The sequence below is a fragment of the Lissotriton vulgaris genome, chromosome 12, assembly GCF_964263255.1.
Source record: "Lissotriton vulgaris chromosome 12, aLisVul1.2, whole genome shotgun sequence".
Classification (NCBI taxonomy): Eukaryota; Metazoa; Chordata; class Amphibia; order Caudata; family Salamandridae; genus Lissotriton; species Lissotriton vulgaris.
In genome coordinates this window covers 239,479,687-239,495,606 of record NC_141700.1, presented here as the reverse complement: position 1 = coordinate 239,495,606, position 15,920 = coordinate 239,479,687, and positions in this window count along the sequence as shown.

The window sequence follows — 15,920 nt, the reverse complement described above, 5'->3', positions numbered from 1 at the left end:
TAGACACACACTGATGTACTCAGTGCTTTGTATTTTAAAACTGCCTTCACCCACAATATGTGGCATGCTTCATCATAGGGCTTGCTAAACAACAACCCTGCGCTGACCAACGCCTGGAGTGGAGCAACGGGGAGGGGGAAGACAATACAAACATAAAATTGTAGGGATCCAAAATAAAGATATAAGTGCACAACATAGAATCTAAAACTGGCTCAGGAATATCCGCCTATATATTTTATTCCTGTATTTCCCTGTCAGGATTAAAATAGATATAGGATGGTGGTGTTGGGATTTTTAGTAGCCCCTCACCCCTCCTAACTGCATATTTGTCAACATGTTTCAGCAGATTGAATGTAGCTCATACCCAGGTCTTTACGGCTTTCGTCAGGACCTAAGATTCCCTATATTCTCCTTCTCTCCTACCCTTACTTTAGTAGGGTGAGGATAGACCCACTCTGGTCTGGGGCTGCTTAAACACACTGCAGCAGTACCTGTAGATGAAAATGTAGCAGTCAGAATCATAGTTTCATGCTGAGAGATCTGGCTGTCTGTGTTGTGCAACCAGATAACATGCATAAGTTCAATCTTACCACGTTCAGGCCACTCGTTCATTGTTTTCAAGCATAGTCACCACTCGGGGTCTGGTTCACATATCCCTGAGGTAACATGACTACAGGTTCTTCTGTAAACCTGTGTGTTACCGTTCTGCTGTTGGCTCTTCTGTTTAATACAATTAGTTCATTTATCGCTAAAAAGAGAGACCAACATCAATGAATGTAGTTAAGAGAGAAGTGGGACACCCGGAACATCAATGTCTTGAGTAAATCTTACCGAGTTTCACAGTCGTTGAAGCTTGAAAAGGTGCAGGAGCGATGGCGGCTCACTGTAGTCAAACACTAGTTACATTAGGGAATAATACACATAATTGTACGTTTTGTCTGGTGGCCCCCTTCCCGATCATATATATTGCCCTGCTACTATCTATCCAAACTAGGAGCCAGACGCGAAACAAGAGGCTTGTACCCGAACTAGGAGCCAGACACGAACTAGGAGCCAGACACGAAACAAGAGACTCGAAGACATTGCGATCGGCAGGGGAGTTTGGTAGGCCTGCGAGAGTGGGGATTCCTCGCCGAGTGACCCGTGGACCGATTAGACTACTGAGGCAGAACTTAAGTCATGGGACGCAACAGACCGACAGCACCAGGCCAAACAAACCACATTGACAAGTACACAGTCACCATGGGCAAGGAGGAGGGCCACCAAGGTGGGAGCCAGCAATGCGGGGCAGATGACGATGGGCCTGACCGATCGCTCAGAGACATTATGCTGGCCATAAAGGAAATGCGTGGCACTATGGAACCCCAGCTGGACTCGGTAACTGAGGAAGTCAACGTACTCCGCGAAGACTTTGGGAAAATGTCAGACAAGGTAGCGGAGGCGGAAAGCGGCATTGGGAGTCTACAGTCCAAAACGAAGAGACTCGAGGAGCAGGTCGCCAAACTTACCAAAATCCAAACAGACACTGTAGCTCGCCTGGAAGATCAAGAAGGTCAGGCGCGGCATAACAATATCCGCATCGTGGGGGTTCCGGAGGGAATGGAGGGCCCGTGCACAGACTGCTTAATGGAGGATTTGATACTTAAACACCTATCCAACTTCTTCTCGGTGGAGAGGGCTCATTGTGTGTTGTCGGGGAGGCCCAAGCCTGGGGCCCCTCTAGGCACCATCATTGCCCGGATCCTGAACTACAGAGACCGGGATGCCATCCTGCAGGCATCGCGGGTGTTCGGAGATCTACAGTTGGAAAACGCCACAATTCACTTCTTTCCGGACTTCACGCTAAATGTTCAACAACTGCGCAGATCTTTCGAAGGGGTCAAGAGAGCCCTCAGGGACCAAGGAGTAAAGTATATGATGTCGTACCCGGCGCGACTCAAGATTCTGGATGGTGAAAAGGCTTATTTCTTTGACACACCGACAGAGGCGAACGACTGGATGGAGGGCTGGCGGACGGTGGGCCGCCAGAGTGGTCTGCGACAATCAACCCATAACGCACTGGCCAGGAGCCTCAGAATAAACACACGCCACCACAAGAGAACCATATATATTTTTAATCTCAAGGCTAGGTCTGGGGGCGCTAAGACACTCCAGCCTGTATGTTTTGGTGGTTTCTAGAGTGCCATTAGGTACCGCCCGTTTACATGTTCATTTTCATCATTAGGTATGGAAGCACTGGTGCACTGAGGCCTGTGCATTTCTGTTCTCTCTAGTCTCCAGTAGCTCCGCCCCTACCCACCCTCTCCTTACTTCATCAAGGTGAGGCTGCCGTCACAGCACTTTCCTCCATGGCCGTGTAGGTACTGGTCGTTCATCTCAGCTTTTCTACTGGACACATTTCTTCCTGCCATGTCATCTTCAGTTGTGGTCATGTGATCGGGACGTCTACGGGGCTAGCATATGTCATCTTTCCTGTCCTCTCCTTCTTCTTCCACCATCTTGAATGTATAAGGCTTAAAGTCTTGCAGTGATACACTCACCAACATTCTAACAATTTGTAAACATAGTACAATTCAGGTGTTCTTTCCCATTGGATTTTTAATTAAAAGAAAACACCATTGTCTCGGCGGATAAAATCTGTATTAAGATTGCGGTTTGTAATGTACCCATCTCAGAGCAATGTATGAATTGTAGTGATTTTGTGTTAAAGGACCACATGATAACACTCTAACCATAAGTTATAAGTTATGGTTCCAGCGCCGGGACGCCCCGTTGCGGGGGCAGCTGTTTGCGCTTTACAAAACTGTTAACATAACATAACATAACAAGTGTGTGTGTTGGTTCAGTCTTAGGTTGGATGAAAGCAGGAAACGCCCTTCCAATGTACCAATCTTGCCTAAAGTGTAAGAATAGTATACGCCCGCATCTGATCATTGCAGGCACATTCCCCTGTCCTAGACTTCAGTGTAAAAACACTGTGCAGTCTGGATATTGTAGCTTTTTAGTTCCAAAAGGGCACTCAGACCCGAACAATATCCGGATCAGTATGGACAGGAATGTTAGTATCAAAAACAAACCGTGAAGAGAGGGTCACAGGGAAACTAAGTTTTAAGACCCTTGCCTGGTTTAAATCCCCAGATACACTATATGAACAACAAACAAAACCAGGGAGTCTAAAAGCCAGATAGTCTGGCTAAGCTGCTCCTACCGACTATCAAGTCAGGAAGGTACCCAGATTACCACAGGACAGCATCACAGAAGGGAACAACTACCAGCTAGTAAACAACTTAGAACACTGCACCGACACCAAATCAATTCAACTAACTGATTGACAAAATCCAAACCATCAGATAGTGGATTCCCATCAAAAAGACTTGGTGATCAGTCATATCATCTGGCCATCCAAAGTATGAATAGGCTTGTCCCCTGATCATAGGGACTAACGGCCACACAACTGTTAGATGGGATTGGATTTGGTCCACAGTTACCTACAACCTACCATCTAATAGCTGATTCTTGATGGGTATAAAGCAAAGAATCAGTGCAACAAAAAGGGAGTGGTGAGTTAAAATAGGGTGATGTGCCCTCCATACATAAACTTTTATTCTTCAGCCGAACAACACCCCCTAATTAAAAACCAGAACAGTGCAAAAAAAAGGACAGTATCAACAAATATCTGTCGGTAGAAAGGCCAACATGTTTCTGCCTACCGTACTATCAATCCCGCGGCTTTCATCAGGGCCTCTGTTCTTATAATTGTTGCAACTGCTATTGAATAAACACAGTGACCAAATCAAACAATGTGAAAAACATTAAATAATAATGGTTGGAAACGATACAACCTGTACCAACCGTGAAACACTAATCCTCCATGTCAATAGGAATTGTGGATCTAGAGAAAAAATATATTTATTACAATTAATGTCAGGTACCAGCGTTCACTATTCCCACCGACGGGTAAGTTATCCCTGCACATGTTCAAAAAATACGTTCGATGTAGTTGCTCACCCGTTATGACAGGGGAAAGGACCTCACCTCACCTGGACTGCTGTGCTCAGGTCAACGAGGCCCCGCTCTACGGATAAGAAAGATGCAAGCAGAAAGCAGAGACGCCATAAGACTACTGGATAAGTAGTTCAGTCAGTGTCCCCCTACCCCCCTGCTGTGTATGTCAACTTCCTCCATTTTTAGCAAAAAAGACAAAACTAGTTACATAAAACCCCCCACAGTCTCAAAGCATCCCACCTGCTTTTTCTCACATGGTTTCCAGTATACATCCCCCATTATTCTGTCACCATCCTGTGAAACTTGAAATCTCACAGGAGACATAATGATGGTGGTTTTTGCATTTGTCACCCCGAGTGGGATGGGTATGCTCAGACGTGAGTCCCATGCACTCCACACCACTGGATTCAAGCAAGCCGGGCTGAAGACGGCTGGAATGCCAGAAAACGGTCCTCGGAAGCTTGTTTCCGGTCCAGGGAAGGCATGGCTTGGCATTCGGGCTGGACTGTTCCCATGAGGCACAGGGTCAGACTGATTTGCATATGGCCATGTCTGAACTGGGGTGGTGTGGAGTGCAAAAAAACGATGGATTTAGGCCCAGATCTCTGTACTGGGGTGAATGTATGACATTGTTCTGCATTCTGTCCATCAACTGTGGTTTTTGCATTTGTCTTTTTTTTTATTTTAATATTTTTATTGAAAAGTTTTTCCCCTCATTTCCCCCCCCCCCTCCCCCCTTGATTACATGTACAGGGCACAATGAGATACATAAAAAAAACAAGAACACATCAATGAACACAAATATTGGTTGAATAGAGAAATATTACAATATATACTTAATACATACAAATTCAATCTGGGCAAATACAGACATATTCATATATATCCACATTCTATAGTATGTATTCTACACATTACATTATTCAGTTCCAAACTTCCACTGAATCAAGGGACCCCAGATTTGCATGCCCAGTTTTGTACCCTTTCTGCCCTTCCTAGCATAAATAGCTGTTTCCAGTTTTTGTGTTGATAGTATTTTACCTAACCATTGATGATAAGTTGGAGGATTTGGATCAAGCCAAGCTGAAGCCACTAGTAATCTAAAAATCGCCATTGCTACAAACAAGAAGTATTTACAGTTTATTTGCCCATTGGGATACACCCCCAGCAAGATGATTACCGGGGTTAGCTCTATTGTTGTTTCTAGAGCATTTCGGAGAAAATTCCCAATATCCTGTTTTAACTTATCTAGGTGCGGGCAGGTCGAGAAAATATGTATCAAATTAGCCTCCATACTGCCGCACCTAAAACAAGTAGTTCCGGATAAACCCCCCCACTGGGCAATTTTCCATGGCGTATAGTACAAGTGGTACAGAGTCTTATAATGCTGGGCCTGAAGGGACGATGAGCACAATAACTTACTTCCCATCTCGAGAGATTCAGTAAAAATATCCCTTTCTCTATCTATATCTATATCTAAGTCTGAGGACCATTTAACTATCCATTTCTCGAGATCATCTTTCTTTAACTTTGTCATCTCTGAATAGAATCTCTTCATAGTACAGTCATGGCCAATTTGTATAAGATCCATCATTATATTCCTGCCAAAGCCTAATGAACCCCCTTTTTTATTTAGTATGCAACTTCTTATTTGAAGGTATTTAAAGAAATGATTTGTATTTAACGTATACTTATTTTTTAAATCTGTAAACTGTAACATACCGTTATCATCTAGCATGCCTCCAATCTTACCTATCCCCCGTCTTTCCCATTCTTGATATACCATTCCTGAAAACACTGCATTGGGTAGTGAAGAGTTATTTTTAAATCTGGTGTATGCGTTGTATTTCCCTATTCCAACCTTTTTAGAAAATCCTTTCCATATATTGTAAGCGGCCGTGATTATCTTAAATCGTGTTCTTTTAAAGTAACTTTCTTCAGTAAATCTCAAAAATATATTTTCAGCATTTGTGCCCAAAACTAAACCATAAATAGCAAGCGATCCTATCTTATCCCAGCCATCCTTCTCTGCTCCTCCAATTAGTCCCACCATTCCTTGCAATGCTGCAGCCCAATAATATAACTTTAGGTCCGGTAATGACCACCCCCCTCTCGCCTTTGGGAGCGACATATACCTCAGTGCCCTCCGAGTTTTACCTCTTGCCCAAATAAACCGGTTAATCATGTGTTCACAGATTTTAAACCATTTATTAGCTATTAAGAGTGGTATTGCCCTGAAAAGATATAAAAATTTAGGTAAAATCAACATTTTAATAATATTGACTCGACCTACTAGTGACAGATGTAAATTCTCATAACGATCCAAATCTTTCCTTGCTTTATCAATTACTGGGGCGATATTTTTTTCCACCAGATTATCTAAGTTTGACGTAATATTAATTCCCAGATACTTCCCTGTTGATACCACTCGTCCATCATCACAGGGGGCCCACAAATTTTAAATTATTTGGGTTTTGGATGCGTTCAATGAGTACCCTGAGACTTGTCCGAATCTTAGGGCCTCCGCCTCTATCAGTGTAGTTGCTTCCGTAGGGCAAGGTGTTATCACCGCAACATCGTCAGCATAGGCGAGTATCTTACATGGCCAAGAGCTGTGCAGAGTGGGGTAATCTCTGGTGTTGATTCTATTTTGCGAATTAATGGATCCATATACATGGCAAATAACAAAGGAGAGCATGGGCAACCCTGCCGAGTTCCTCTCATAATCTTAAACTGTCCTGTAGTGCCCCCGTTTATTCTTAATGCTGCGACTGGTTCCTTATACAAGGTCTGGAGTGCTTTCAAATAGCCTTCCTTAATCCCGGCTCTAACTAGGGTCTGCCACAAATAGTACCAGGAGACCCGATCGAATGCCTTTTCCGCATCCAAAAGCATTACTGCCATCGGATCTCCTGTTACCTCGGCAGCATCGAATAGGGTTATAACTTTCCTGGTGTGGTGAGTCGTCCCTCTTCCAGGAATGAAACCATGTTGGTTGTCACTAACCAGACTACTTATTATTCTGGCGAATCTTACAGCCAATGCTTTTGAGTATATTTTAGTGTCATTATTCATCAAAGTTATTGGGCGATACAACCCTGGTTCTGTCGGGGGCTTCTCTTTTTTTAAAATTAACACTATATCTGCGCCGCCCCAAGATTTGGGGATGGACTCACCACTCTGCACAGCTTGAATCGTTTGAGTTAGATCTTGTCCTAAACATCCCCAAAAAGTTTTATAAAACTCGATAGGTAACTGATCGGGGCCAGCAGCCTTTCCCGAGGGTAAAGCAGTCATAGCCTCTTTGATCTCAATACCATCCAACATAATCTCTAATTCATCTGCATCTACAGAGGAGATAGTTTTGACCTCAATATTCTGGAGATATTCATCTACCCTTTCGGCGCTGCTGGGGTTTTGGTCGTCATATAGTGACTGATAGAACGTCCTAAATACTTCCCGAATTTCTTCTGGATCTGAATGTAATAGTCCCTTTTCATCCTTGATCTCCTTGATTGTCCCTTCTGCCGCTATCTGCCTAGTACGTATAGCGAGAACCCGACCTACTTTCTCACTGAACTCATAACATCTCTCCCTTCTAACTGTATATTGTTTTGCTGCTCTATTTGCAAGTTCCTCCTCTGCTTCACTTTTCACTTTCATTAGATCTATTATAAATTGTTCAGTCGGTTCTCCCCTTATTACACATTTATTGAGCTGTTCTTCTGCTTCTAATACTTTTTTCTCTATCGCGCTATAACGCAATCGTTCTGTTTTCCTTTTATAGGCATTAGAACTACATGTTTCACCGCGAGCTCCTGCCTTAAAGGCATCCCATATTACGCCGACCGCAGCACTCCCTCTATTATGTTCAAAAAATTCATTAATCCATTTGGACATGTGTTTTATGTAATCATCATCTGAAAGAAGTCCCCTTTCGAATGTCCATTCCCTCCTTGTTTTTATTCCCCCTCCTTGCATTATCGTTAGAATTAAGGGATTGTGGTCACTCAGTATCCGGGGAAGTCTGTCAATTTTTGCTATGTTAATTAAATCATTGGATATCAAAAAATAATCTAATCTAACACATATATGATGCGGTGCGGAATAATATGTGTAACCTGTTTGCGCTGACCTAGTTGTCCCCCAAACATCTCGGAGAGTATTGTTTTCCAAAAGGTCAATAAGGGCCTTGTGAACTTTTTTCTTCCTTCCGTTATACTTCCTTATTGCACCTAGTCCCAGACCTTCCGCCCCGTTAATATTTAAGTCTCCTCCTATGATAACCCGAGGGGCCCAGGCTGCCAACTCAGAATCCAGAAACTGTAAAATTTCTGGATCATCCTGAGTAGAACCGTACACCGCCACCAATGTTGTCCATACTCCTTCTAATAGAATCTCGACCATAGCCCACCTCCCCCATTGATCTTCTAATTTTCTCCTTGTAACTACATTTTTACTCCTTGATAGGATAGCTACCCCTCTTTGTTTTGCCCCTTGTTTAGAACTAACTATTAAGTGAAACCCCAACTGATTAAGACAAAGCTCCTGAGTACTCATTATATGTGTCTCTTGTAGAAATACAAAGTCTACATTCATTTGTCGCAACCGTATTCCTATCTTCTGCCTTTTTTGAGCATCATTTAGACCACATACATTCCATGTCACTAATCTAACAGACATACTTTTTTTTCCAGGATACTATCGGCTAACTGCTTGCTTTTATTTATCAATCTAGACAATTTATAAATTACTAATTCTAACGCACTAACTAAACAGAATTCCATGTTTATTTCCATAATATCTTCCATACAGCCATCAAACTCATACATTTGATTCAAATTGTGTTCTTCAGATTCCATTAAACTTCTAGTTCCCTTGTGCCCTGTCCATGTTCCTGCCCTCCCCCACCCCAGACTGACCACCCTCAGATTCCCACCCCCCCTACAGGCAAATAGGTCCAGAGGACCTATGTCTGGCCGACTTTGCCTACAGGATGTCGAACCCGTCATCCCTCCTGACTTTCCATCCCGACCCAATGTGCCCAATATGTGCCCAACATATTCCTCCCTTTTTTTCCCCCCTTTTCCCCTTCCTTTCTTTTCCCTTTCCTTTCCTCCTCCTTTTCCCCCCTTCTTTTTGTACCCAACCTCTACCATGATTCTTAAAATACTAGTGTCAACCATTTTGTTAAACAAGTCACACACCTTCAGAACACAGAGAAAAAAAGAAAGAAAAAAAACATCTTTAACTCTTGCTATGAGTAGCCACTTGTATCTTATTTTTCACCCCCAAATGTTAATGTTATCAGACTCTCTCTTCCATTTTATATTTTATCTTTGCTTCTTACGGGGGACATCCCTGATGGCAACTGTACGATCATCGTTTTCTACATTCTCCTTATGACGTGTATTTTGTTGAACCCTAGTTTCCCGTAAATAATTGAGGTGTTCTTGTGCAAGGATTTCAGAATGAAAAATTTTAAAGTTCCCATTTAAGCCAATCTTCAAACGTGCTGGAAACATGAGATATGCCTCGCAACCTATGTTCTGAAAGGGAGTGATAAGCTGTCTCATTCGCCACCTTCTTTCCACGGTGGTATGGCAAAAGTCAGGGCGAGCAAAGAATTCAACACCATTATAACTGCATTTGGATTGGGGCTTTGCTTAACTAATTATCTCTTCCCGCAATAGGAAGTTCCCGACATAGAATAAAATTGCACGAGGCTTACCCTGTGTCTCTTTCCGTGTCATAGGGAAGCGATGTGCCCTTTGCATTTCATGGTCCAGATCTCAGGCAGACAACTGTGGAAGGGCACCCTTTAATAGTTCAACAACAAAGCCCCGAACATCATTCCCCTCTTTCCCTTCCTGAATTCCAATCAGTCGAACATTATTACGCCTTTGTCTATTTTCAAAATCCTCCAGTTTCCATAACATATCGGCGGTTGTCTTATCCTGGTCTTTCCTAGCATCCCGTATTGTAACCATATAATCTTCCAATTTTCCCGTTCTGATCTCCACTTCAGAAATTCTCCCGACCATCTCTTCATGCAGTTTGCTAATTTTGTGCAAGGAAGATTGCATTTTTGTATTCGCATGTTTAGCCCTCCTCTTTGGCCTTTGGCTCTCAATACGAGCCTCACCTGGCATTTGTTTTAAAGTTGAAAGTAAAACTTCAAGTTAGAGGCACCTCCATCTATTTCGCGAGCTGTAGCATCCTGGGAGCCTGCTTCACCATATCCAAGCTCCCCCGTAGGTGGTGCAGAATTCTCCATCGTATTGTCCCATTCAAGTCTTTTTGCCACAGACTTCGTATTGCCTCTGCGTGATCCCTTTGACAATTTCTTTTGTCTAGACTTACTGTTCTGTTTCTTAGATTTGGTTTTATTCTTAAATTTAACGTTCTCCACAACTTTGATGCTGCCTGTGGTAACTGTTTTAAGCCTTGTATGAGCATTCTTTTGGACTGTTTCCTTTGCTGCCTCTATAGATTCTGTATCGCTATTAGTAGAGGCTGAGGTAGTTTCGGAATCAGTCCCTGATTCAATCTCTTTGTCTTCTATATCAGTACTCACTGTTGAATCCACTGGCGTTTCCGATTCAGTATCTGACACTGTTTCCAGGCTGCTGTTCTCACTTTCCTCGTCATCTGCCTCATCGTTGCCAGTAAAGAAGACATCATCACTTGGAGAGACCGGTTGAACGTCAGGTTGAACATCAGGTAGATTATTTGTGCTTACATTCACCTTTCCAAGTAGATCTGTGTTTGTACATACTTTAGCCCTTATTTCCGTCTCAGTTAAGTTTCCAGTTAAGTTGGTTACTCCTTTAGGATTGATTTTTTCCGTTTCAAATTCTAAGCCCATCAGCGGGTTTTGACATGTGCTTGTTCCTTTATCTCCAAGAGCAGCATCATTTATAGCCTTCTCCTTTAAGAGGTTAGGTCCGCCCTCTTCTACTGCTGCAGAAAAGCCTTCAGTTTCTATGGGCTCTGTAACTCCAATCTGAAGCTGTGCCTCCAGCGCGCCGGTCGTATTCCCGCCAGCTCCCGTCTGCTCGAGCGGCTCCCCCTCAACTCCAAGCTGTTTCTTACTACACAAGTATGCCAGCGTGGGTATTTCAGTTCCCCGTGAGATATCCTGCTGCGGAGTTACCGATACAGACACGGGCGCCACAGATACCACTGCGGGTGAAAACGTCTCCACTATTGTCATTTGTCGGAGTGCTATCTCCTTCCCTGATGCCTCGCCGGCGGTGAGTTTTACCTCCTCCTTTCTCCTTGCTGAGACTGACTCTAGGGCTATCGATTTCTTCTTTTTTACCCCCGCATCCTTTTCACGGATTTTCTTCATTTTAGTCTCTTTTGCTGCCTCTCGTCTTTGCTGCGCTTTGGACCTGACTCTCCCCCTCAGGTTTGATGCAGGTGCACCAGAATTGTCCATATCTTCTTCTTCTTCATCCTCATTTCCCCAACCGTCTCGATCACGGGTTTTTCTTCGGGGAGCGTGCAAGTTTTGGAGCCATGATGTTCAAAACGTTTTTCCGGTAGGAACTCCCAGCTAGCAGGGGGCGAATTACCAGAGATATGAAATAGTTATGTACAGCTCCTTCTTTTTCCCTGGAGAGGTCTCTTATCGGCAAAGATCAGGCAGTGAAATCTCTCAGCATCACCCTCTATTCGGCGTCAAGCACTTCTGTTGAGTTGTTAGCACCAACTCTCCTCCGATATTGCAGCAGTTCTTAGGGTCTTGGGGCTTTAGACGAGATAGCTCTATCTCCATGAGCACACGCCTCCACTTTCCAAATATCATACAAATCCTCCGATAGCAAAAGAAAGTTAAAACTGCAGCTGCACAAGTGAGCACATAATTCAAAAGAGTGTCATTCTGCCATCAGGAGGGAGTCAGGACACAACCTTGTCTGAACTGGGGTGGTGTGGAGTGCATAAAACCGATGGATTTAGGCCCAGATCTCTGTACTGGGGTGAATGTATGACATTGTTCTGCATTCTGTCCATCAACTGTGGTTTTTGCAACAATTATAAGAACAGAGGCCCTGATGAAAGCCGAGGGATTGATAGTCCGGTAGGCAGAAACATGCTGGCCTTTCTACGGACAGATATTTGTTGATACTGTCCTTTTTTTGCACTGTTCTGGTTTTTAATTAGGGGATGTTGTTCGGCTGAAGAATAAAAGTTTATGTATGGAGGGAACATCACCCTATTTTAACTCACCACTCCCTTTTTGTTGCACTGATTCTTTGCTTTATACCCATCAAGAATCAGCTATCAGATGGTAGGTTGTAGGTAACTGTGGACCAAATCCAATCCCATCTAACAGTTGTGTGGCCGTTAGTCCCTATGATCAGGGGACGAGCCTATTAACACTTTGGATGGCCAGATGATATGACTGATCACCAAGTCTTTTTGATGGGAATCCACTATCTGATGGTTTGGATTTTGTCAATCAGTTTTTGAATTGATTTGGTGTTGGTGCAGTGTTCTAAGTTGATTACTAGCTGGTAGTTGTTCCCTTCTGTGACGCTGTCCTGTGGTAACCTGGGTAACTTCCTGACTTGATAGTCGGTAGGGGCAGCTTAGCCAGACTATCTGGCTTTTAGACTCACTGGTTTTGTTTGTTGTCCAGGAATGTTAGTAGTCACAACCTATTGAGTAAATTCCACTAAATCTCGTTGTTCAATCTATTCTAGTTGCTTGGATCCTATATATACATTTCTATTCCCCGAGCAGCAGAATCCTTTTGGTGTTTCTCACTGTATTCAGGATATTCAGTTTACCTAACACTGTCCAGTGGATGCAGACCACTGTGTGTTTTCTTTCTAGGTAATGTGTAGTAAATTTATTCATGGCTTTCTGACTTCTGATGTTGCTTCTGTGTTCCATGATCCGTATCTTTACTTTATGTGTTGTCATCCCTAAGTATAACAACCCACAAGGACATTTATTCATGTAAATTACATTTTCCGAGTTATGGTTTGTATGTTTCTTCTGCATCTATGGATATTTCAGACTTACATCAATACTTAGTGTCCTTGGTGAGGTGGCAGACATCACAAACACCACATCTGTTGTGGCCTGTTAATGGCGAGAGGTCCCAGAGTCTCTGAGGTTGCACTTGTGTCTCATGACAGGGCATAGTCTGTACTAGCAGATCACTCATGTTGGCACCTCTCTTAAAAGAGAATAATGGTTTGTCAAGATTAAGGCCATTGGAGTTCAAAATGCACCAGTTATTCAATACAATGCGTTTTATATTATTTGATGCAATGTTGAACGTAGTAATGCAGATTGTGTTAGTCACTACCGTTTTTTCTGTGCTTTCAGAAAGGGCTTCCCGATTACAATTGGATGCTCTCTTCTGGGCTTTCTTTATCACCCTATCTGGATAGTCTCTCTTTCAGAGTTTGTCAGATAGTTCGATTGACTCCTTTCTAAAGTCTCGTATGTCTGAGCAGTTCCTCCGTAAACTGAGAAACTGGCTCACCGGGAGGCTCTCCCATAAAGACATGGGATGAAAGTTATTAAATGATAGAAGGCCATTCCTGCCTATGGGTTTGTGAAAAACCTGAGTAGTCAGCTTTCCTTCCTTGGGTACAATCACCAAATCTAAAAACAGAAGTTTGGTTTATGTGATAGTGAATGTAAAGTGTGGTAAGAGGTTCCAACTATTCAGCCAGTGTAGGAAATCATTGATCGATAGTTTGTCTCCTCCCCAAGTCAGCAGAACATCATCTATGAACCAACGCCAGAGTTTAATGTGGTCCACCCAGGGGCCGTCATGGGTAAAGATGTGTTGCTGTTCAAAGGCTAATTGAACAACGAAAATGTGGAAAGTTGCACAGCTATGTTTGGTTTGAAAAGGTTGGTATGTGTAAGTTCACAGTTTAGCAGTTCGTGAGGTTTGCTTCCCGGGAGGCGTCTCTTGTCGAGGACGTCCAGTAAAACATCTAGATAGTGCTTCCAATTGATATTGGAAGCATCCCCTGGTGCTCCACTCTGTGATAATTCAGATTAATTCAAAAGAAAATTCATGCAAGATTTTGTTTGAGAGAAGTCTTATTTTATGATCATAAGTTCAAGTCATAGAACATTGTCCATTCAATTATAAAGTTCATTGAGTAAGATGAAAGTCAAAACAACACGTTTTCAAGTCCAATGCATTTCGGGCTAATTTGCCCTTCATCTGGGACAACGGCTAGAAGCAAGACAGAAAATACTATTCAAATCGCTGTACATCATACAATCTATTTCTCAAAGCAAATACATTTCACATCATGTATAAAATAAAAATGAAAGATGTGCCCAAAAACGTTGTGCTCTACCCTAATGTGCGTGATTGCAGAACTTAGTGCGAATCGTCATAACTCACATTTTGTTCGTATCTAGGCTACTTGCTCGAACGTTGATTACAGTGCTGGAGGATAAGCATAAATATTGTTTAGTGTCCGGTTTATCCAGAACTCCTAGCAGAAAAAGACTTAACCATGATGGGTTATAAACTTACTTGGTGTACGCGAAGCGTCTCTTGTGATTTCAAGCAAGTACTCGGTTTCGCGTCTGGCGCGAAGCAGTCTGAAATCAACAGCTACTCACGTCAGATATAAGATACCTACACGGTTCCTGTTTCATGTACGGAGCAACGTGATTGGTTGAAGTTCCGATCATGTGATCGGGAGTCCACCAATCAACTGTGGATGTTACGGTGCCTAAGGCTAACCAAACAAAAGTATGTTTGGGTCCATAAAGTTGCATTATAAAAAAAAATATATTATCAAAACATGTGGCAATTGAGTTAAACAAAAGAATAAAAAAACACAAGGTAAAATAAAATACAGTTTACAGATCGGCCACCAATAAATACCAACAGGAGAAAATGTTATTTCAATTACTGTGAATGAGTCATTTTACAAATAGCATGCAATTCAATGCGGTCATTAAGACGGTTCGGTTTGCTGGAATTAAGTAAGTAAATCCAATGATTCTCTCTTTGTAACAGAAAGCGGTTATTGTCTCTGCCTTCTATTTTTTCAATAGTTTCAAGTACCACGTATTGAAGTTGAGAAATATTGTGGTTAGCTTCAGAAAAGTGGGTCGCTACTGTTGATTTAACGTTCCTAGTTCTTATATTCGACTTATGTTCATTGAGTCCGATTTTTATTTTGCGTTCGGTCTTTCCGACGTATACCTTCCCACATGGGCATTTGAGCATATATATCAAGTTAGAAGTGTCACAGGTTGCATTGACTTTCAATTTAATTTTGTGGCCCTTCATTGGATGAACTATTTGGTTGCCTCTTATGATATTATTGCAGTTACCGCCATTGCAGACAGGGGCGAGTTCCGCGGTATTGTTTGGGATCATCGGTAGTGTTTTTAAGCATTTCTCCAAAATTTTTGTTTCTGGTAAAAGCAAAAATGGTAGGATTATCAAAGGCCTGTTTGAAGTCTGGTTCTGCCTTTAGGATATTCCAGTGACTCCTAATGATTTTCTTGAAGTTGAAACCCGCGGTCAGACTAGGGGCGAAAGCACTCTCCATGGATGTCCCAGCAGGCTAAATAATACTGTAATATAAATCAGGCCCTATGTATGACACAGGAAAGCTGGCTCAAGTAACATCTGGGGTGAGGCACAACAACATACACATCCTGGGAGTCAGCGAAAATAGGTGGACCAGATCTGGCAGAATAAAAACCACCACAGGAGAGACAGTAATGTACTAGGGGAGGGACGAGGACCAACACAATGATGGCATAGCCATTACCCTAAGCCAGGAAAAGTAAGGTTGCGGAACAATGAGCAACAAAGGACAGTTGGAATTTTGCTCCACAAATGATCTGGTCATAAGAGGGACTCTTTCCACACTGTGATATTCACCAGCTAACGTGGTGCTCAC